Source organism: Crassostrea angulata, chromosome 2, assembly GCF_025612915.1.
Source record: "Crassostrea angulata isolate pt1a10 chromosome 2, ASM2561291v2, whole genome shotgun sequence".
Lineage (NCBI taxonomy): Eukaryota > Metazoa > Mollusca > Bivalvia > Ostreida > Ostreidae > Magallana > Magallana angulata.
The window spans coordinates 38,760,963-38,787,473 of record NC_069112.1 but is presented as its reverse complement, the minus strand read 5'-3'; the positions used below and the strand labels follow the sequence as shown (position 1 = coordinate 38,787,473).

The following is a 26,511-nucleotide window of genomic DNA, read 5'->3' as shown; positions in this document are numbered from 1 at the left end:
AAAAATAACGATACACATGTCAAATCATTCATAATTTTAAATTAAACTTTCTGCACTGTTAGTAAATAACGTAGATTTATAAACAATTGTATTTCTAATAGCGCTACAGACAATTACTCATTCAGAAATTACCATTCGTAAACCTAGCAACTACTTTACATTTCTTTTCCTTTTTTTCATTATTTGAGTAATATTTTATGTTTAATCCATAAGCTCATCTATATATAAACTATTCTACATGCATAATACTTCAAAGTACCAGATATTTTTGAATTGTAATGAAGCAAGGGTTAAGATAAAAAAAAAAACCGAAATATTAATTGTTGTTGTTGCGGGTACCTGTTAATGAGCTTTCTTATCAGATATATTACTTTTAAAGAAAACATGGCACTTCATAAGTATGTGTTTGAAACTAATCCTTGGAGAGGCAGAGAGAACTGGAGAGGTGAAAATGCAGTGGACGGACAGTACACTGACCGCAGTGCAGCTGGTGGCCAGTGTGTAATATTAGAAAACAACAAGGAAACAGCTGAGTGGAGAGTCGACCTGGGGAGTGTGGTCAGCATCAGTCATATCAACATCTACTATAGGACTGATAATAAACCAAGTATGAAAAAGAAACGTATCTGGTCAAAAAATATAATAACAGTGCATGCAGCATAAAGAAAACCTAAACGTATCAAAAAACAGATAAGCGAGACAATGCAGGACGGATAATCGACAAAGTATTAAATAGTTAAGATGTATCATTTTACTGATCTTTATTATTATCACATGTTTAAATAATAGTATTAATACATATTTTTATATGAATGATTAATTCCTAGCTCTCTGATTGGGTCATATCCAACTATATCGAAAAAAAACCCCAGAACATTATATTCCCCTGTACGTGACCTAGGAGGTCAATATAACATTTGATTTTCTCTACATTTTACTAAAAATAGATCGTTTAAAAAAATATTTCCTTTCAGTTTGTAGGCTATGGCTTCAAACTAAATTCTTTGCTTGATAACATTTTATATGTCTGTATCAATTTGTTGCTAAATCATATAATGAAATAAGTATTGCTGTTTTTTCGATCAATACGATGATTTGACTACCCTCGAATTACAATATTCACCACGCCTCCTTCTCGCTAAATATAGTATTTCTTGGGTAGCAGAATCATCGTATTAACCTCAAAACAGCAATAATTGTATAATATTGTTGTTAAATATATGATACGTGTCGTAATAATGTGAATGTATATTATTTGTCATAAATAAGAAAACAACACAACCTGTTTTGTACATGTATAAAAAAAATAAACACCACTCTTCATACATGTACACATTAATAACATTTTTTTTTTATCATAATATACATTGTGTCTACTGTTGATAAAAATTATGATCAAAACAACGAGTTGAAGATCAATTGTATGTAATGATGTAATGATCTATATCCGCAAAGTCAGCAATGTTCTTCATATTTCATAATATTATATGCTCTGTTAAAAAAATGCAAAAGGAAAAAAATATTCCGATTAGTAATTTTAAGCTACTGAGTATTTTAAAGATAATAATGGAAATGGTTGCAGCAGTTGCTAACAAATTCTAAATTTAAAAAAAATACATTAATGAATTGTAAAAACATTTTGCTGAACAATGAATGTACTTCTGAATAAACATTTTCTCTCATTTTATGAAAACATTTTTTTTTATTGAACAAGTATACATGAATGAAAAATGTTTTTACAATATATTAAATTTATAATTTGTTCCTACCTTAACACGGCTAAAGATAACTAAAATCTTTACATACTTGGATATAGTTTAGAGAACTATTTATACATGTATCTATCAATCAATGGATTGGAATGATTGAAAACGTTTTCAACTTTCGCGTTGTAGCTGCGTATTAGTAAAATGAACGGCCGTTGTTATGACGTTTAAAAATAAAAAAGAAATAACTATGATTTTTTTATTTTTTCCCTTAAGTATACATATCTCAATAGCAACGACAGTTTTATGTTACTGACAACTGCTGGAACACATTTGACATACGTCATTTTGACATGAGAAATTTGTCCTAATAGTTGGGCAATGTGTATTTGGAAATGTTTTTATATTCAAAAATATTTTTCAAAACTTCGTCAGTGAATGCAAGAAATAAAATGATTGCTGTAGCATCTGATTCAAAGACCAAAATATTGAAACGTTTTAGGGAAATGAATACAGCTTTATTTTTACAGAGTCGATTATGGATTTTTTTGCAGAACCAACTGTGTATACAGCCCGTATGGCAGGATTCTTTCTTTACGTGTCTAATACAACTGTAAAAGAACACAGGTATAGCTGTTTCCATGAGATGCAGAGAGTAAACGGAACACCATCAGAGGACCAACGAATCAACTGCCCTGTTCACGGACGTTATGTTATATACTATAACGAACGTATAAGGGGTTATGTTTATCCTAGTTATTATTCGGAATTCGCTTACTACGAATTATGTGAGCTGGAAGTTTATGGTGAGTTTACAATGATCACCAAGATTTGTAACAATATGTTATTTCAAATACTATAATAAATGTAGAACGAGTTCAAAGGTGGAAATAATGTGGTAATTCCCAAAAGAGAAACATTTTCCTCAAATTGTTGGTAAATTTAATGGTTAGGTTGTAGCAGGGAAGGCTTCTATGGTGAACATTGTAACCAACAGTGTCCCATTAACTGTCAGGATAGGCGGTGTCACATCATAACAGGTCACTGCCTTGGTTGTCTCCCAGGATACCAGGGATCAACTTGTGATCAAGGTGAAATATTGTAACGCATTCTACAAATATTAAAAACTATGTAGTCTGGTCTTACATGTATATCGGAATATTATATAGCAATTGTTTATATATCTAATAAAGATCCTTTGTTAAGACGTTATGCAACAGTTTTCTTATCAGGCATTTGTTGATCGTTATCGAGTAATCACATTTGTGTGTATTGATTAGTTTTCAAAAAGTAGAAATAGATAAAAACATTTTTTAATCACCCATTACAATTAATGAATAATTGTAGAATGTCAGCCAGGCTACTATGGTATTGGTTGTGCAGACAGTTGCAATGTTAACTGTTACTTGACAAGCTGTAACAAAGCAACAGGTCATTGTGACAGAGGGTGTTACTCAGGATGGACAGGAAACTCGTGTAATCAAGGTGGTAACACTTTTTGATTCCAGTTTAGCTAAATGCATGAAGATATAGAATATACATAATTGTAAATCCATTGTACTCAATATGCCAGGTTTGTTTTCCAGATACGTCTAACGTACATGTACATGTATTCACAAATTTATACAGGAAGTTTTTGTTTATACTGTGTGAAATCCTTAGAAACAAATTGTTTAATTATAAACAAAATTCAATCAATTAATCATTAACAAAAAAAAAAGTGCTGAAAATGTGCTGAAAATGTGGAGTAAAAATAAGACGCCCTACCTTTAAACTAGGACATGCGCTGTTTATGTTAGACAAATTTCCTATGCGGGCGGGTTTGTTTTACCGAAATTTTGCACTGAAAAAGTAAATAGTTGCATCAACATTTGTCAAAAGTGTGTTGAATAGGCCAAATAAAACCGTTCTAGAAAAATTCAATACTAAAATATTGGGGTGTCGATGTTGGGCCTGACGACGAAACTAATGCTTATCTGATTAGATAAGACCAATTTATTTTGCGTTGGGGGTGTTTCCAACGATCATTTGGTACAAAAAAAGGTTCTAGGAACATTTAATACTGTCTAGGAAGTGAGACATATACCAAATTGAATTCAGATCAATTCAATACTGAAAGTTAGGTTCATACATGTAAAAATGTCCTTTTGACATAAATCTGTGCAGCAGTGCCCTTTTTACCTCTTGATGATCGTGGGGAATTTTGGCCTGATTTTGCCCAGGAAAATGTTTTAACAAAATCATGAAAAATCCTAGTCTGATAACTATAAGTGAATAGTTACTATGTGTTTATTATCTTGATATTCCCTATCATTTGATAAAAATTGCCAAAATAAATGAAAGAAAAGAAATATTCTTTAATTTGATTTTTATGTTTCATAGAAATATTTCAGTATGTCAACAGGGTGTTTACGGTAGAGATTGTAGAGGCGTATGCAGTATAAACTGTCTCTTTGCTCAAAAGGTCTATTTAAATATCTGTGAAATTCTTATAGAATAATGCAATGAAACATGCAAGAATTGAACCGATTTCTATTATTAGTAGCCTTTCACGAAACGTGTATTAATCACTTTAGAGAAAAACAATTCTTAATTAAATTATGATGCTATTTTAGAATGCCAGCCGGGTTTTTATGGGATAAATTGTAGTCGCCAATGTAGTGTAAACTGCTACGTTGCCAGACAATGTGACCCGTCAACGGGACATTGTACCAACAGGTGTACACCGGGATGGACAGGGAACACATGTGAACAACGTAATTTTTTTTCATTTTTTCTTTATCCAAAAATTGTATTATGGTATGATAAAGTTAAGGAAAGATGACAAGAATATTATTTCATAGCTTGCATTTTTTTCAAACATTTAAGAATTTAATTTTTTTCTTGACTATATTATGATGTTGTTTAAGAATGCCAGCCAGGGTTTTATGGAATAGTTTGTAGCCACCAGTGTAGCGTAAACTGTTACGTTGCCAGACAATGTGACCCGTCAACGGGACATTGTGATGAGTGATGAAAATGCGACAAGAACAGCCTCTTTTGTCGATTTTCGTTATATCATTTTTTTTACTGTTTTAGGTTATATTTTGTATTTGTTTCATTGGTTAAGAATTATTTTATTAAAAGTATTGTTATACAGTGCTGCTATCGTGAAAGTTGACAAAACTATCCTATCCTATCCTATATCCTGTATCCTGCATCCTATCCTGCAAATAAGCTCTATCCTATCCTATCCTATCCCATACTTTCAAAATATAGGAATGCAAGTTAAATGAAACGAAATTTAAAAATAAAATGATTTTATCAAATAATGTAGTACTCAAAATGAATAATTAAATCTTAAAACCGAATATTCATCGAGCGGGATAACTTACTTACCTGTGCTACGGTAAAATTAAATCGTACGCGGGATGGACACAATAACGTAAACAAACAGGTAAGCGATTAGATTTTTGATTTAATTATATTTATGCATAAAAAACAGATAAATAACTTCGATTCACTTATTGAGGAACTGTTTACTAACATATTTTTATCAAATTATTTTCTTATTACATATAACTGAGCGTAATTCTCATTATTCGAGCGATTCGTTCGGCGATAAATGTAAACACGATCTGAATATAAATAATTCATTTAGGAAGTTTATATCGTTTATAGTTAAACAACTCGAAGTTATTTTTAAAGTATAAATTCTTAAGCATTTATAGCTAGCTAACATTTATTAATTCGATATGTTCAGGTTAATATCGGACAGAAATATGCGTCCCTGTTATTGGGCATCGAAGAAATTATATAAACGTGAATCAATGTCTGATTCTTGTATACATGTTTATCTTTTAAAATGCCAAATTAGTCGTTTATAAATTCAAGCTTTTATTAATTTGCAAACTTTAAATGAAGTAAATACAGAAATCTATTTCTGACGTTGTCAAATGTTGCAACGAATTCTCGCAGTAACTCCGTATTTGCGTACGAATTGACAAAGATGTAGCGCCGACATTTTAGCGCGCATTAATGTTATGCACCGCGTTCTTGATATAATAATTATTCTTAAATGGTTTAACTTGTAAAACGTATTAAATTGACATTGAAAATACATTGTTTAGCCAATTTTCGTTTCGCAAAAAAACTCTGAAATTTATACTCGAATCTGATTGGCTACAGGATGCAGGATAGGATAGGATAGGATAGGATAGAACCTAACTTTTATATTTCTATCATGTATCGTGCATCCTGCATCCTATCCTATCCTATCCTTGTCAACTTTCAGGATAGCAGCACTGTAAATCAAAACGATTTTGAAATCAAGTAGACTTTCAACGTGTTTTATATCTTATACGGATGTGTTACTTTCAGTTAAGTACCTCATTAAAAAGTAATAGAATATGGTTAGATAGTTGTGGGGGGAGGGGGGGGTAGGAGGGGGTCATTGATTTTAATTGCTTCCAAATTATTATTATAACGAAATAAAAGCAACATTTTAATTGTTTTCAATGAAAAAAAAATGTCAATTGAAAGTTTAACTAGTGTGACCCTCGATCTGTTTGATCAAGCGTCAGTTACCGTGATAGTCTTTGCATTACTATTGAAAATTATGTTTTTGAAAAACCAAAAAAAGTATCACAGAGAGTAAGTTTGAAACTATGGAAAAAATTGCACAGGCATATGCAGCATTAACTGTCTCTAAAGCAGTAAATGCGACAGGTTTACAGGCCATTGTAACGAAGGATGTAAACTAGGATGGATAGGAAACACATGTGATCAACGTAAATTTTAGTTTTTCGTCTTTTTTTTAATCAATGTGTTTTTAAGGTAACGTAATAAATGTTTTTTTTCGTATGTCATTTTATCTTTTTAGTATTTTAACTGAAGTATTTTGCTGGTATCATGCGAATTATCCGCTTAAAATCGAACTTGTCCACTAACTTTTTTAACAACCTTCGTATACTGAGCTCGAAAAATATATATCTTTATGAAATGATTGATATCGAATGATAGACCAAAAAAAACCTTGTAGAATGTCAGCAAGGTCATTACGGTAGAGATTGTAGTCAGACATGCAGCACCAACTGTCACATAGAGAATCAGTGTAACAGATTTAATGGACAGTGTGACGAATGGTGTAAATCAGGCTGGACAGGAATCACATGTGATCAAAGTAAAAAGTTTGTTCCATATCATGATATTGTATATAATGCGATGAAGTAATTTAAAATAACTAATCCTAGTCGACGTTTTATCAAACCATAAGGCCAATTAAGGTTAACTTGCACGCCAAGATGATATGATTATTGCATGCACTGTCAATAAACATAAAAAACAACATTGACACATTTTATGCTATTAATTTATTTATGTTACATAATTTTGGGACGAAAGTTTTCTACCTCATTGTGGACCACACATATTTATGATATTGATGAATTAAACATTAAAGAATATTCTTGCAGATTGTGATCCCGGCCGCTTTGGTAAAAACTGTATGCAAAGATGTAGTGTAAACTGCAAAGTCCCCAGTATATGTGACAGGTTTACTGGGAGATGCGATGGAGGCTGTAAATTAGGATGGAAAGGAGACACGTGTGATAAAAGTAAACGTTACAGATTTTTAAGCATTTAAATTCTGCTATAATCAGATGACTGAATATGCGTTATTACAATAAATATCAGCTGTGTAAGACGTAAAAGAAAAAAAAATATTTTAATCATTTTTGAAATATTAATCTGCAATCTTACCTGAAATAAAAAAAAATGTTGATTTAAATGATATGATGAACATCATTTATCAATTCAATTTTATTGATACATGCATCATCAATTATTCTTACTAAGGAATGATAAGCATATATACATTGAAGGTAACATTTCATTGTTGTATTTTTTTTTTAAATCTGTAATTCTACTCTGCCAATAAAAAAAAACATTTAATCTTAAAAAGTAGTTTAATGTAGATGCATCAAACCTTAACTAATTTGCATGTACATGTTGTTAAAATGTGGCAAGTCATCAATGTTATTCACATACGTACCAAGCAAAAACCAAAGGGTGGGTCTTTGATTTTGATTGCTTTCAAAGTATTACTACAACGATGAAAAAGAAACATTTTTATTGTTTTTAATGAAAATTAAAAAAATATATTAAAAGTTTAAATAGTGTGACCCTCGATCTGTTGGATCAAAACAAAAACATTTCAAACAAAAAACAACTTGTAGAATGTCAGCAAGGTCATTACGGTAGAGACTGTAGTCAGACATGCAGCACCAACTGTCACATAGAGAATCAGTGTAACAGATTTAATGGACAGTGTGACGAAGGGTGTAAACCAGGCTGGACAGGAAACACATGTGATCAAAGTAAAACGTTTATTTCACATCAGAAGTTATAGTATATATTGCAATGAAGTAATTTACAATAACTAATCTTAGTTAATGTTTTATCAAATCATAAGGCAAATTAAGGTAATCTTTCACGCCAAGAAATTTTTAATATTTTTCTTATAAATTGCCGAATTTCAATTTCGATATTAGAACAGTTATTAGCGATTTGCTTGTCTAATAAGATGACCATTGGCGATTTGCTTGTCTAATAAGATGATCATTGCATGCACACTGTCAATGAACATAAAAACACAATATTGACAGATTTAATGCTATTAATTTATTCATGTTACATATTTTTGGAACGACCGTATTCTACCTCACTGTGGACCACGCATATTTATATTATAAATGAATTATACATAAATGGATATTATTGCAGATTGTGATCCCGGCCGCTTTGGTAAAAACTGTATGCAAAGATGTAGTGTAAACTGCAACGTCACCAGTATATGTGACGGGTTTACAGGGAGATGCGATGGAGGCTGTAAATTAGGATGGAAAGGAGACACGTGTGATCAAAGTAAACGTTACATATTTTTAAGCATTTAAATTCTGCTATAATCAGATGACTGAATATGCGTTATTACAATAAATATCAGCTGTGTAAGACGTAAAAGAAAAAAAAAATATTTTAATCATTTTTGAAATATTCATCTCAGGTCGTATCTTGAATAAAAAAAAACGTTGATTTAAATAAGATAAATATCATATATTAATTTAATTGATACATGCATCACCAATTATTCATACTAAGGAATGATAAGCATATATACATTGAAAGTAACATTTCATTGTTGTATTTTCTTTTTAATTTGTAATGCTACTCTGCCAATAAAAAATCCATGTAAACGTAGAACGTAGTTTTAATGTAGTTGCTTCAAACCATAACTAATTTGCATGTGCATGTTGTTAAAATGTGGCAAGTAATCAATAATATTCATATACATACCAAGCAAAAATCAAAGTGTGGGTCCTTGATTTTAATTGCTTTCAAATTATTACTACAACGATGAAAAAGAAAAATTTTTATTGTTTTCAATGAAAATAAAAAAAAAAAAAATATTAAAAGTTTAAATAGTGTGACCCTCGATCTGTTGGATCAAAACAAAAACATTTTAAACAAAAAACAACTTGTAGAATGTCAGCAAGGTCATTACGGTAGAGATTGTAGTCAGACATGCAGCACCAACTGTCACATAGAGAATCAGTGTAACAGATTTAATGGACAGTGTGACGAAGGGTGTAAACCAGGCTGGACAGGAATCACATGTGATCAAAGTAAAACGTTTATTTCACATCAGAAGTTATAGTATATATTGCAATGAAGTAATTTACAATAACTAATCTTAGTAATTCTTTTATCAAATCATAAGGCAAATTAAGGTAAACTTTCACGCCAAGAAATCTTTAATATTTTTCTTATAAATTGCAGTATTTCGATATTGCTATTAGAACAGTTATTGGCTGTTTGCTTGTCCAATAAGAAAATGAGATGATTATTGCATGTACACTGTCAATGAACATAAAAAAAAACAACATTGACACATTTTTTGCTATTAATTTATTTATGTTACATATTTTTGGAACGACCGTATTCTACCTCACTGTGGACCACGCATATTTATATTATAAATGAATTATACATAAATGGATATTATTGCAGATTGTGATCCCGGCCGCTTTGGTAAAACTGTATGCAAAGATGTAGTGTAAACTGCAACGTCACCAGTATATGTGACGGGTTTACAGGGAGATGCGATGGAGGCTGTAAATTAGGATGGAAAGGAGACACGTGTGATCAAAGTAAACGTTACATATTTTTAAGCAATTAAATTCTGCTATAATTAGATGACTGAATAGCGTAATTACAATAAATATCAGCTGTGTAAGAAGTAAAGGAAAAAAGAAAACTAATTCAATTATTTTGAAATATTCATCTGAAGTCTTACCTGAAATAAAAAAAAAATGTTGATTTAAATAAGATGATGAATATCATTTATCAATTCAATTTAATTGATACATGCATCATCAATTATTCTTATTAAGGAATGATAAGCATATATACATTGAAGGTAACATTTCATTGTTGTATTTTCCTTTTAATCTGTAATGCTACTCTGCCAATCAGAAAAAACCCATGTAAACGTAGAACGTAGTTTTAATGTAGTTGCATCAAACCATAACTAATTTGCATGTGCATGTTGTTAAAATGTGGCAAGTCATCAATGATATTCACATACATACCAAACAAAAATAGAAACCTATGAACTAATGAGTTTTAAAAACGACTTAAATACAATATACATACAAAAGTGTAGATATCATTAAAACTCTGCAAAATAATCAATGGAGTTGTTGAGAAAACTGCCTATCCCGGAAAACTGAAGTTATTTCAATTTTTAGTATTTTTGCAGGTTTGTTTTAAATTTCCGTTTTAAAATATTTTAAAAAATGAGAATACTTATTCTGATATAGTCGTTAATTGCAGGTTAACAAATCTCAAATTTCATGAAGTATGAAATGTTTCTCTATTTGTTTCACCCCCCTTTATTTGTTCCTTAAACAATGTAAACAGTATCTCAATCTATATTTTAAGTAAAGGTAAAACAAAATGACGATTGCGATTGACAAATCAATGAAAATGCAGTAAAACAGAAACAATGTTTAAAATATTATGGATGCTAATGCTTGTACACCATGCAAATACACAGCCAATGCATAATTGCATCCATAAACAAAACTTTGAGATTTTCAGGAAGTTCGTTTAGTTCAAACATTATCAAAATACCGGATTTGGCTGATTTTGTGAATTTTGTATTACTGATACAAATTTCTATATTGTTTTGGCGTTTTGTCTTTACGTATATAGCATGTAAAAGCGAATGAACAGCTAAAAGACCATTATGTAAACATAACGGAAACAACAATCTTTAAAATGTTCTCCGTAAGTCAATGACCTTCATCATAATAATCAAAGCCTATCGTCAATAAAACATACATCTTGTTTAATAAAAAAAAATATTTGCTTACCTCAATTTCGAAATCCATTCATGCACGAAATGTTCAATAACGACACTGCACTCTTTAAAACCGTTTTAAGTATTTTTTATACTGACATGTGCTGAAAGCATGACACAGCAAAATGACGTCAACTTATCTTGCGATTTTTTACGTCATGAAAGCGATGTCAATAAGTCCCTTTTTTCAGAGAGAGGTTCAATTATATATATATATATATATATATATATATATATATATATATATATATATATATATATATATATATATATATATATATATATATATATATTAAATACTATGTGAATAAAACATTTAGATTAAAATTACCTTTATTCCATGCATTAACCTTAGTAAAGGTTGATTATTACAGGTAATGTTTTATAAAAGACGAAAGAAAAGTGAACAAACACACAAACCAAAAAAATCATTGTAGAATGCAGTCAAGGATTCTTTGGAACAAAATGTGTGAACCAATGCAGTGATAACTGTAACCAGACCCGTGTATGTGACAGGTTAACAGGGCAGTGCGATGGAGGATGTATACCGGGATGGAAAGGAGCAACGTGTAATGAAAGTAAGAATTTAAACTGACGAAAGTAAACCATATAAAGCTGAACATCAAAATAACTGTAAAACATTTCTAAGTGTTTAAACATGAATTAAATTTATTACTAAAGTTGGCAATCGCGAACAAATTACATACATCAATTTTATTGTTCTTTTCAAGCTTGCGATGAAACATTCTATGGCATCAACTGCACACAGAGCTGTGGAACAAATTGTGTCAACTATTCATGTAACCACCTGACGGGGATTTGTAACGTTTACTCTCAGGTTTGTTAATACGACTTGAAAATAATCATACATCAACATGCAATTCGTATTCAATTTGATTGTGATTCTCTTAATGTTGCAAATATTTCTCATTGTTTCACAACTTAACAATTCCATTTCAAAAAATGGAATTATAATCATAAGAACAGTGCAAGAATTTAGAAGAAAACTACATTTAAAAAGGACTGATATTTTGCAATTACAATGTTGCTTTTTTTCATTGATGGATTTGAGTCTTTTATTTCAATTATTTTTTAAGTTAATGGTCCATACCCCACTAGATAAATAAAATGCGTACAGATTTATTTTCATATTTTTCAAACATGTATCTGAGGATAGGTTCTTAACAAATTTTACCCTGTTGGCTGGTCCATCGGTATTACATGTATAAAAGCTAGGACCGTTGCTAAAAATAGAACCATTTGCGGAGAATGGCGCTCTTTTCATACTTATTGAATATGAGCCTTAGCCTGACATTTGACTTTCACAAAATCATTTTTTGACTTACTGTAGAAGCACATATTTTCGTTGGGTCGAAATTTTCATTGTTTTTGAACGAAATAAAATTCGTTGGCTTTAAATTTCGTCACATCATAATATCTTTGTATTCATTATTACTTTGATTAAAAATTCGTCATGGATTAAATTTCGTTGATTTCTACTGCCAACGAAAATAACGAAATTAAATCCTCAACGAAAATTTCTGTTTCTACAGTATATCCTATGTAAAATGAAGGAATTATTTTTTCAAAACAAATAATTTTAAGTTACATTTGCTTTTTTATTGAAAAATAAATAAATCTGCTTACACATGAGATAAAATGTAATAAATTTTTGAAGTGAATTTAAGCTCTTGTAATTTTATTTACCTACAGAATTCTCTGAAATATTGCTATTATTTACCCCTTAACGCCCTTAATCAATTGGAAATAAAATTATCCAAAGGACCGGCATTTTCGGGATCACAATGGGCGTATTTTTGGTAAAAATCATTAAACTAGGGATTATAAAAAAAAGTTCCGTAAAAAAAAGTTGTGCATAGGTTTATCATTTCATCACTCTAAAAATATGTTTTGATTATTGTCAAAAAGAAAACTTGATTTAAACAAATTTTTGATTAATCTATATTATTTAAATCGCAAAAGATGGTGTCTGTGGATATCGGTAAGTATTATGGATCGAGATCAGTATTTAGAAAATGCAGTCACACGCGTTGATAATGCTAACAACCTGATAATTATGCTTTTAAGACAAAACCTCTATTCATTTTTTTACTGGTTTTAAAAACTGTTCTTAAAACGAAATAACTTTTCTTCAAATATATGACTTTAATTCTAAACACTTTTTTTTTAAAATTATATCCATGCTTGGTGCTAAACGAATAGAATAAAGATTATATAATATGTCAAATTATTTCCCCTTGTGTATTTATCTCCCTTATGCACTGGAATAGATCTCGGTCATGATTTCATTTTGGATGTTTATTGTTTTTCAGGGATTAATGTTCAAAGATTTAGATTAAATTCAACCATATAATGCATTGATGTTTGTGCACGACAAAAGTTAGCGGTCTATATTTTCAAAACGAGTACAATCGACACAATCCAGTTTTCATTTCGCTTATTAATAGACCTACTTGATTGCAGTAGTCAGTATTTTTCATAGATTTATTTTGAATCAATTTCAAGGTCAGCTTAATTTCTTTTGAAATACACGTTTTAACATTAGGTCTTAATTAGATCAAGACTCAATTAGAACAAGACTTAATAACGCGTGAATTACGTCAGACGTTGTTTTGTGACGTATGGATAATTACTTTAACTTACTCTTTTACTAGCATTGTTTTCGCAAGCTTCTATAATAAGTTAAAGTGCATTTTTTAGGTATATATAACTTTTTATTTAAAATAATCTTATAAATGATTTTGTTTTGTTCTGAAATTACTAGAAACTAGACTTCGACCCGTGCATACACGGGTTGACATTGTTCATCGGACCCTTACGAAATAGGTACATCGACACATCGTATTATTGACATTTACATAACAAAGCTATAAGCCTACAATAATGCAATTAATTTCACTACACATTCCTTATTTTGTATAATCTAAGTGTGTCTCGTGAAAGGCCCTCACCACAGTTAGAATGCCTCCCATATACCCGTAATGTAGCAGAAAATTGAAAAAATTGCTCCGGAACGATTTTGGAGAAAATCAATGAAGTTGCCTTGAAAAAAAAAAAAAACACAGTCAAATTCATCATATTAAACCTTTTTGAGACTGTAAATACCTTTCATCTAAAAGATTTATCCATATAATGGAAGAATTCAACACTTTTTCACCAACGTACACGTATTTTCTTTGCTACAGACAATACACGGAACGCATTCTATCGTAAAACTGGGTCCGTAGGACAAAATTCATTTTTACGATAAAACATATCCTATCTGCACTCTCCTAAGAAATATAATGTGAATTTTTTTGATGTTATCAAATATTTTTTGTCATCACGATAACAAAAGTAAGTACATGTACTTAGTTGAAAAAAATATTTGTTATTTTATACTTTCTCTCATAAGAAATCTTTAATATATATAAACAGAATATATAGAACATTTCCCATTAAAATTTACCCGTATTTGTTTTATCATCTCTGAGCTTATTCGTGCAAATATGATATTGTGGAAACATAAACTAAAGATCCCGTTAGCGTGAATGTATTGCGCAAGCGCAAGATTTGAGAATAAAAAAAAATCCAGATAATTTCCGAGATTTTTTACAAAATTTTCGTTGATTATTAATTAGCGAAGCTAAACTTTAAAACAATTTTAAAAAAAAATTGGTAATCTTTAAGTACCAATGATGTTTAAAATATATAAAACAAAAGACAGTATTCTTCCGATTTATCGGTATTAAAGACCAAAAATTCAAGTCTATTATTTTAATATAGTAGTATAGATTGTTGATTTCCAGATGCATTTGATGTTTTGTATTTCTAAGACACTTTATTTTCAATTTCAAATTTTTAAGCCTCTCAGGGATACTGATCCAAACAATTTGCCAGGAGTCATCGGCGGGACTACTGCAGCCATCATCATAATTATCCTTATTGTTGTATTTTTAGTTCTTTATAAACGGTAAGAAATTTTGACGTATTGCAATATGCGTATAATCTGCTAATTGATGAATGAGATAAGATTGACATTTTAGTGAGACTTAATAATGCTAGATGTATACAATATTTAAAAAAAGGAATTGCTCAATTTAACTGTTTGATGTTGAATAAATGTACTTCCTGATTTACTCAGTAGTCCGTATTCATAAATGTTAGCGTACATTTTTTGTAGTATACGAAGTTCTTCAGTTAAAAAACGGAATGAACAATACACAAACGGTCAGTTTAGATACGTATTTTTTGTCTTGTTTTAAAAAGGGTGATTAAAGTTGATTAACAAAACATTTTTTTGTATAAGAAATTGAAGAGACATTTCCTATTGAATTAAAATATTACTTTCAATTCAACACAATGGCCTTTTCAAACTTGTATCAGACAATTGATATCCACGTAGAGGAAAACGAAGGTGTTATAAATACTGAGATGGAACAAACGTTAGGAGAAACAAACAAACCGAAAAAAGTAAGAAAAAGTAGACATCCAAAGGATGGAGATCTTGATGTTGATGAAAATCCCGATGGAGACTTTTATGTGAACGAAGAGCCCCTCCATGATGTTGCCATATCATACTTAGAAAAAACTATTGAAGAAAAATCAAAGAATAAAGATGACGGATTTAAGAAGGAATATGCAGTGGGTAGTTTTGTTTTATCTTTTTATTTATTTTTTAACATTTGATCGTGTTCAATTTAAAATTTTCAAAATTCAGCGAACGTCATGTGCTTCATTATACATTTGTGAAGTAAAGTTCGTAAACTTGAAGAAGAAAATTATGGAGAAATAGCCTTTATTACATTTATGGGCAATTTGCAATGGCATATTATCCGAAAACAGAATGACTCTCTCCCGTTCAGATATTGAGTTATGACTGAAATGTAACTGACAAGAAACATGTCATACATGCACCTCTGCCATTCGGGAACCTTTCCAGCCTTTTCAATTAACATTCAGTTGAGAGAATGGCACATATTAATATTCTGCGTGCTATCTTTCCTTGGTAGAAATGTAAAGATTTAAAAATATATATATATAGATTTACGGAGTCTAGTAAATCGCATCGTTCAATATCGTTTAATAGCAGAATTTAACTAAGGATACTCAAAGTTTATTAAGGAAGTCCATCCATAACTATTATATTTCATATCTAATAGATTGCAAGTTTGATCACTAAAATATTAGTGTGATCTTAAGGGGTTTATTAAATAATAAAGTTTCACCTTTGAAATGTTTACAAAAAAATTAATTTTAATAAATTTATCATATGATGAAGTTAACTTTGAAGTCTATGGGGAAATTGCATTTTTAAATATATTTCTTTTGTACAAGTAATTTTCTCACATTTCTCTTGGTAAAAAGTTGCAAAAGCATTCTCTGTTTTCGAATATGCAAAAATAATTCAAAGTTTACCATACATATTTTCACAAAATGATTTTTTTAAAGTTTCCTAAAGGGCAGTATAGATCACTCAATATTGTTTAATTCACCTTAGTTATGGATGTCCCACCTTAACAGTTTCATAAGAAATTCGGTATTGCCGAGTTATGTAGGGAATAGTATATAAAAAAACCCAGTGATTTTCTATTGACAAGAGCAAGTAAACCCACTGTTGAATTATTCAAGGAACCACCTCTTGAACAAGTTTCTTCCTGGAAGAACAACACTGTTTTGTCTTCATAGCCATGAAATTGGTACTTCATTAAATTTGTTGATATTGATCAACATAACATTTCAGACATTGTTATACGGAGAGAAATATCCATGTGATGTGGCAAAACTTCCTGTAAACATCCCAAAGAACAGATTCAAAACAACATTTCCATGTGTGTATACAATTTTGTTTCAAATATCACAAATAATGCATTCAAAGATATGATAATTTGTCTCTTATATAATACATTAAAAACTTTTTAACTATAACTTTTCCCTTCTTAATTTATTGCAAACAAATGTTTTCAGCAAATACATACTGCACATTTAATCGAAGCAATATCAAACGAAGTCCGCTGTATTCATACAGTAATTGATAAAATCACGATCAATTAAATAAGCTCGTGTATCAAATCACGCCTAAATCGTGGTAGATCAAGAGATATGATCCGCAGCTGTTGTAAAACAATTTCCTTTGTTATCTTTGCTACATTCACACTCGCATATACATTCATACCCGAAGGAAATACCTAAGGGAGATTTTTTTTCTTAACTTAAAATCTTATTTGTATGTTGTACGATAACAAATTATCATTTACAGATGATCATTCAAGAGTTGTACTGGCTGATAAGCGTGCAGACTACATCAACGCCAATTATATCGATGTTAGTAGATGAAATCATGGTATGAAAGTGTTCAACCAAGTTAAGCAATGAGTTTATACATTTGTTATCTATTTGATTTTTCAGGGTATTACCGAAGAAAAGATGTACATTGCAACACAAGGTAAATAACCGTTTTTAGTTTGAACTTCACATTAATGCCGTTTGAAAAGGGGAAATGTTATATTGGTATTAATTCTTTAAAAATGCTATTTTCACTTCATTGTGCATATTTATATTTTTTAAAACTTTTACAGGACCAAAGCAAAACACAGTAGCGGACTTTTGGTGGATGATATGGCAAGAGAACGTGGAGCAGGTTGTAATGTTAACAAATCTCATGGAAGGAAGCAAGGTGATTGTGCATTTCTTTTTTCTTTTTTTATTAGGAATCCGTTTTGATATGATTTGAGTTATTTTATAAAACAATTGTTAAATTATATATGTATATTTTACAGTGGAAATGCGTCCAATATTGGCCAAATTTACAAACAAGTATGGAATGTGGTAGTTTTTCTATTCACTCAATTGAAGAAAAGCAGTATGCATTTTACATTGTCCGGAAGTTTACAGTCACCAATAAAAAGGTTTTATTTTGTACTTTGTCTAGTTTTGCTCCTTGCATTAAGTTTTTATAAAATATATCAGTGAATCTGTCGTAGATTGACTGTAACGGACGTTGAGATATGTTAAACAATCGAGTTGAGCACATTTTATTGTATTAACATATACAATTGATTTAGAACAACTTATGAGTATCTTGTCATTAAAATCAATCATTGTGATCGTCCCTAAATACATCATGTTTAAAAATCGTATTAAAACATCATTTTAGTGCAAAGATGACAGAAGAACAATCACTCAGTATCATTACACTGCCTGGCCGGACCATGGAATACCGGAACCGCTTTGTCTCTTACTTTTTCATGACCACGTGACAAGGACTCAGAACGGCGGCCATACGGGTCCTGTTTTGGTTCACTGCAGGTAAGTGTATATGGGCATGATGTTTGGAAAGTCCTCTATCCCCAAACATATATGTAAATGAGAAAAATGATTTAAGTTCATGATTAATGTAAAATACGGGTATATACTGAAAGGTACACAAATATAGTTACATGTATGCCGTAAAAATAGTGTAACCATGCGTATTTGAAAGGTACATATACCTTTAATCTTAGAAAAAATATTATTTATTCAGATGAATGTAACATAACGCTACAATAGCTATGGGAACATTGATTTCTGTTTCTAGTGCTGGAATAGGGAGAACAGGGACCTATATTGCAATAGATGCTTTTTCTGAAGGGAGAAAAACACAGAACAAAATCAACATTGCGGAGTATATTAAGAAAATGAGAAGAAACCGGATGAATATGGTTCAAACTTATGTAAATATGAAATAAATTCGAGAAATGTAAAAAAAAAAGTATCATTCAATTTTTTTTAATATTAAATCAGCATAACCATTATCAAAATCAGTACCCGTTATCAAGTTCAGTATTGGAGTGTTCAGTTTTTGTATTATATCTCAAGTCGAAAAAAAAACGTTATCAACTTATAAGAGCAATTTAAAAGAAAAAAATGAAACATTTATTAATTATGTATTTCAATTAATATATTAACAATTTTCATCCCAATTTGTATTTAACAAACATAAAATTATTGAAATCTTAATAAGTGTAAACAAAAATTTGTTATTTAAAACGTTTAGTAAAAACATGTTTGGAAAGATGTTGAACTGTTTATTAATGATCAAAAATATATTTTGCAATAGGAACAATACAAGACCATATTCCTTACCCTCCTTGAGTTGTTTAGAGCACCACCAGCTGTTCTGAGTGCGACAGAATTTCTACAGAAAAATCAAACTGAAATCAAACCAGCCAATTCTTCAGCATTTAAAAAGGAACTTCAGGTTTGATATGTACTGTATATACATTTAAAACCAAAACAAAGTTAAGGTGGGTGATAAGAAGAGAGATAAGTTTATCAAGTATGAAATAATATTCAAACTAATCTCACAGTTGGTCGTTAAATAACATTTAAAAACTGTTGCTTTAATTTTGAGAGTAAATTGCACATTTTAAGTCTATGTTGGTGCAAGATGTGACCAATTATTAGTTGACAGCTTGAGAAATATACAAAATGATACTCTTGCCTTTTAAACAATATGTTTGTATTTGATATGAAGCCTTAACAGACATACCACATAAACGTTTGTTTATAATATCAAATTCAACGTATCATTTAGAGACTACTAGTAGTTCGACCACAATACACAGAGAAAGACTACAAAGTGACTTCACAGTTTCATGACCCCTCAGCGTCCATTCATCCTCGTAAGTGCCTTTATATCTCATTTAACTGTTTTTTTTTTCATTTTGACTTTTTCATAATGTAAATAAAATAACTGTATTACACCATACCCCAGTTAAAAAAAAATATTTTCAGTTTGTGATATCCTGCTTTTCTTAAACTTGAAAATGGATCTTTCAAAATATAATATATATTCTTCCTAAATATAAGCAAAACAACGTTAATACATTTAACTCTGTATACACGCATGTTTGTATTTGTGTGTGTTAGTGGTTGGGGTGGTGGTTGCTGGTAAAATTTGCAGCAAATTTAACATTTAACATTTTTAAACGTTTGGGTTTTTTTCCCCAAAATGTCTTAGTTTTGCAAAACATTATCGTTCTTATCTTTTCATTATACACATATCTTAGTTTTATATATAAATCATCGGAATCAAGCTTATTAGTATTTAATTCGTTTAGTTGACAAGTACGTCCTTTTTCTGACGTCAAATGTTCCAAATCGAGGGAGTTACATCAATGCCATTAAGGTTCCAGTAAGTTTCAATAAATTTCATCTTTGTCAATTTATGAATTATCTATTTTTATAATGGAAGCGAATAATTGTTGTACATATAATATCATCGTATATGTGATTGTTGTAGTCTTTCACCAATCAAAATGCGTTTATCATTACCAACTACCCGACACAAGGTGACGCTGTTGACTTCCTACGACTGATTACGGATTACGACTCGGAAGTTGTTGTCTGTATGGAACCTCTCTGCAATGTAGAATCTGTACGGATTATAAGTCAAATACAATGTTAAATTTGTAATATAGAACATATAAAACTCATATTATGTTCTAGAGTATATAATGTGCGATGATTTTGAAAATACCAGTTTAAATTTTCTTTTTATAGGCAAGTAAATGGCTACCAACAATAGTCAGAACAAAGCAAGTCACCCCTTTCACAGTAAAATTACAACACGAACAAACCACAGAAATCAAGAGCAGCAAAATTGAAATAACAAAAAAAGGTGTAAGTATATACTATTTGAAAAATCGACTTTTGAATCATATGAATAAAACCGAACTTCCCCAGAGGGTTTAAAGAAGATTTTATTTTTTTTTTCAAGTTTAACGACAAAGCTTGGTCTGTTGAAATAACTGAGCCATTGGACGGCCTCGAAGAAAACAATTCAAAGACAGTGACTCACATTCTTGGTTTGGTATCGTTTGCACGGAACACTGAAACAGACGGACCAATAGTCGTCATGAGCCGGTACATTTAAATAACACTGTTTCTTATCTGTGTTATCGTTTTATTTCTTATTTATTTATTTGGTTAATTATTTCCGGGGGGGGGGGGGTATTTTTTTCTTTACTTCAAGGCATGTATGTATATTACGTTGCTTTTTGTTCATCTTATACTCTCTTTTTGGCTAGACACAGGAAGACTTATTACATTTATAAAAATATCAGTCGCTCTATTTTCGAAGTAAAGACTACAGCTGTCAGAATATAATACGGGAATACTTACGGGCAATTAGAAATATCCGCCTTATAACAAAAACTACAATCATTTCTGACGTTTTACTTTAATAAGGAATAAATTTACTGAATTATATCTAAATAAAAAACTGTTGATAATAAAATTTAAATAAATAAGAATAACTTAAATTGTTCCTTTCTTAAATTTTTTGTAATTCATTTTGACCTTAATTATATTTGTGTTGTTATTCTTCAAAGGTTCTCTAACAACACGAACATTCCGACCAATATACATGATGTTTATTAAATTCAAAAAATGAAAACACCAAAGCTAAGCAGTATACATCCTCGAAATTTCTTTCTACAAAAAATATGTACAAGCCGAATTACCCTACGTTTAGTGAAACCAGGGGGGAGGGGGTGTCAAGGAACAGGTTAGATACAAGTTACACGTAATTCAGCGAAATAAACATCGTAGTTTTAAGTACCTATGAAATATGTTAGAAATCCGACCTAGGCCAAAATAAATATTAGATTGTATTACAAAATTAAGACATTGATAGAGTCAAAACTGAATGTTGACTGTCCTGTCAGTTGATCGTAAAGCATGGTCAACAGATTCACAATTTAGGAAATCAAAGAAATCTAATAGAGTATGTATGTGTGATTTATAAGAATTGAACAAGAGAATGTTACAACTTACCAAATATTCGCTAAAAGGTATTACACTTGTTTTATTCCTCGGCCAGGCTTTTATATGTCGTCGTTTACAGTTAGTTCGAACAGATTTTTTACAGCATACACTAAAACATAGCATATCATTGAAATCCCATAGCATAGCATTGGAATCTCATACCATAGCATTGGAATCTCATACAAAAGCATACAATCTCGTTCGACATACCACACTATAGCATACCATATCATAGCACACAACATGATTTTTAAATCAGTTTTAAATGTTTTATTTAAAGGAATAAATGTTCACATTGCAGATTATTGGTAAACTTTGATTTTTTATAATTTTCCTTCAAAATGTGAGGAAGTCTTCTGTGTATGGAGGCGTTTTTGTTTGAATCTCATAGAATACCATAGCATAGCATATCATTAAGCCATTCATTTCATTTTCTCATAGCATTGCATACACATCTCACAGCATTGCATTGAAATCTCAGGACATCATTGATATCGCATAATATTGCATATCATAGTATGTAAAAGAAATACATGAAATGACTGTAGTCCGACTAGAACAGCATTACCCAATATGATCTAAATTTTGCTTTTAACACCTACCAATAGTTTAATGTTTGCTTTACTTGAAACGTCCTTCTAAAAATGTGTGTCACGTTCATCTTTGATATAACAGAACGTTGGATATGCAAAATGCATAAAAGTTGAGAGGGATAATTGAGAACTAGACAAAGTAACACATATAGTTAAATAGTTATTGATAAAACGGGGATATTTTGCCTTTACTTAATATGTTTGTTTTGGAAACTTCGGGGTAGTGTTGGTTTAATTCATTTTCATTAAGCAATATACGTTTATGCATTGTTATTACGTGTTAATGCTGCTGTAATATACTATTTATTGCACTGATATATATTGAAACTGAAAAAGAAGAAATATTTAGTATTTGGTCTGAACAATAATGTAATTAAAGGGTTTTTAATGTTAAGGTCTCAGTAAGACGATAAACTGCGCAGATGTTTCTTTTACAAAAACGTGACTTGAGCAGCTTCTTAATTTCCAAAAAAATGCTTGGTCCGATCAAGTCAGAAATAAGTAATCATTATCTCATGTATTACGTACTCTTACTTTTTTAGGGTGCTATGTTCCATAAAATGTATAACAGCAATCAAAATTTAGAACAAAAATCACTACTTAGCTTTATATGGAATTTATTTTCATTTAAAGTGACGGAGCTGCTCTGTGTGGCGTGTTTTGTGCTGTATACAACCTGATACAACAACTGACGATGGACGAGGAGATAGACGTGATCTCTGCTGTCAGACTCCTACAAACTAGACGTCCCGAGTTGTGCTCAACCATGGTAAACCTGACATGTCTGAGAACACAAACATATGTTTTGAAGAGATTCATTTGTCTCTTAAAGATCTTCAGATAAATTTTATCAAGCAGTTTCCATAGCATTTCATTTTATCAATAATAATTCAGTAGGGGTCACAAGATTTGCTTGAGTTATATTTAGCTATGGTAGACACATTGAATAAAATTATTATGTTAATTCAGTGCAAATAATAGCAACCCAAAAATTGTAAATATATTATTTTATTTCGTTACAGAGAGAGTACCAACTACTTAATGAAACCTTGCAGAGTTTTATAACGTCACACAGGGGAGAAAATATTTACTATAACCAATAAGAGTAAACTAGTGACATTAACTAACCGATGCATTTTTTGTAGGCTAATTTTTTTTTTCACTTAGTATAATGGTTTTATATTTGGACAAATTATTTTTGAATTTCATATTTTGTATCATTGTGCATGCATGGAACAATTTTCGTTATTTTTTTATTAATGATATTTTTATACCTTTTTAAACAACAACATCCATTGTTTTTTACTTAGAATGTTAAGATATAAAAGAATACAAACGTTAAATACTTTTACTGTATGATATACACATATGTATATTTGATAAGTATTGGTTATTCATTCATTTAGGTATTTTAAATATTTATTAATGAGTATTGACCAAAATATACTATTTTATTAGATGCTAGTACCGATTGAATCTCAACAACAGACAGCTGCATGTTTGTATTTAACTAAACTTCAGTATAGACAATATCACAATATTGAAAAAAAGTGAATTACAGAAACAATTGTCTTATATCAAGCTAATGGTGGGTTCATGTCATTTTTAAAACTTGTAAAGCAATTTGTATATGTAATATACACTGTATAAAGAAATATCATACAGATAAGTGGTTTTTTTTTAATTCTTTAATTTGAAAGTGTATAATCGAGCTGAAAAGTATTTGTTGTTCCTAGAAATACAACAACACACTTACTTTTATAACATTTTTAGCTCACCCGAACTGAGAGCTCAAGTGAGCTTTTCTGATCAGATTTTGTTTGTCGTCCGTCTGTCCGTCTGTCTGTCTGTAAACTTTTAACATTTTTAACATCTTCTCCAGAACCACTAGGCCAAACAAACCTGGCACAAAGTATCCTTAGGCTAAGGGGATGAAAAGGTAAGAAAAACAAGGACCACGCTGTTTTTCAAAGGAAGATAATTAGAAATTATTAAACATTTTCGAGAAATTTTCGAATATCTTCTTCTTAAGAACCATAAGGTCAGGAAAGCTGAAACGTTTGTGGTAGCATCCTCGGGTAGTGTTAATTCAAAGTTATGAAAATCATGACACTCGGGGGTAGGGTGGGGCCACAATGGGGAAGGGGGGGGGTCAATTTTTTTCATAATATAAAAATTAAATTTTTAAACATGCTCTTCTCAGAAACCATTTGGTAAGGAAAACTGAAAATTATATGAAAGCATCCTCAAGTAGTGTAGATTCAAGGTTGTGAATATCATGACTACCGGAGTAGGGTGGAGCCACAAAGGGAGGTGGAAGTTTTACATAGGAATATATAGATTAAATCTTTAAAAATCCTCTTCTTAAAGCCATTAGGCCAGGAAAGCTGACAATTGTGTAGAAGCATCCTAAGAAAGTGTTGATTCAAAGTTGTGAAAATCATAACACTTGGGGGTAGGGTGGGGTCGCAATGGGCACATTTTCACATAGGAATATATAGAAACATATCTTGAAATCGTTTTCCAAAAAAACATTTGCCTAGAAAAGCTGCAACTTTAGATAGTGTAAATTGAAATCTGTTCAAAACACCATATTTAGGAATAGTATGAGGCCACATTGGGGATTCAGTTGTACAAAGGAAAATATTTTAATTACATTGTATTTAGAAAAACTAAAATGGTATAATATATCCTTTTGCTTATATACAAGCATTTTTATATTTATTGCTGATTCTTTAAACTTGTTTAAAGTTTGACCACTGGACAATTATTGGGCATCACAAGGGGTCAGAGTTTGATGTATATTTATATCCTGTTTATGAATAACTGTTAAGGGTCTTTTTGAGAACTGCACTGCTGAATGTGAAATGACTATAACAAAATGATTATAAATTTAAGAACATCCATGGGGAAACATTTGTTTGTATAGGATCTACATGTACTATACCACAATGTCCAGATATTATGTATTATGACTTCATGGAAGTGATTGTATCATGCCAAGTGTTGCTCAGGTGAGCGATGTGGCCCGTGGGTCTCGTTATAATGCACTAAAGTCTTGAATGGTTTTGATTAGTCGCTATAAGTTTTGTGTACTATATGACTGAGCTTTATTTCTCAATTTGAATATTTTATCAAAATACTACGTACGCGCATTATTCAAACAATAAATTGGTCATAACCATGATATGCAGGTCCACTTATCACATTATTAGTCTATTTGTCTCTGAATTTCCTGTCATGGCTCTTCTTAAAACATTGCTTTTAAAAACGTCTTGACACATTTAATTTTGCCTTTATGATTTTAACTAAACCTTCCGGTTGGTCACAAAAACTTATTCAAATTTGATTTGGAGTTAAAATATGTAACTGAAAAACTCTAGAATATTTTTTTTTAAATGCAGAAGGGAAGAAATTTTTTTTTTTAAACTTTGTGTGAAATATACAAAGATAAACAATCATCGGATATTACCATTTTATAAAACGCATTAGCTGTAAAAATAACTGCATGAGCTCTATCGAAAAACATCATGCCCACTTGATTCATGTTAAACAGATATGCATTCAATAATACGGAATCCCATTGGTGCCACGTTGGAAAAATATTTTATCTGGCGGCCGCCACATAATTATTTGGCGGCCGCCAGAAAATTATATGGCGGCCGCCACATAATTATCTGGCGGCCGCCAGATAATTATTTGGCGGCCGCCACTTATTATCTGGCGGCCGCCACATAATTATCTGGCGGCCGCCATATAATTTCTGGCGGCCGCCACATAATTATCTGGCGGCCGCCATATAATTATCTGGCGGCCGCCAGATAATTATTTGGCGGCCGCCAGATAAAACCTGGCTTCCTGATGTGCGCGCATGTTTTAATGGGAGCTTTTAAGGGAGTTGTGGATACACTCTAATTTATTAGTTTTATTAATTATTTCTGAAACTTTACATTAAATATCAATTGCAGAGCTTAGGATTTTGAAAAACTGGTTGAGTTGAATG

The 26,511-nt window shown here is 30.8% G+C and overlaps 1 pseudogene; it reads left to right on the top strand.

The window, feature by feature from the left end:
* Positions 1 to 473: 473 nt before the first annotated feature.
* On the top strand, positions 474 to 24,168 carry LOC128170817 (multiple epidermal growth factor-like domains protein 10; annotated as a pseudogene).
* Positions 24,169 to 26,511: the final 2,343 nt, after the last annotated feature.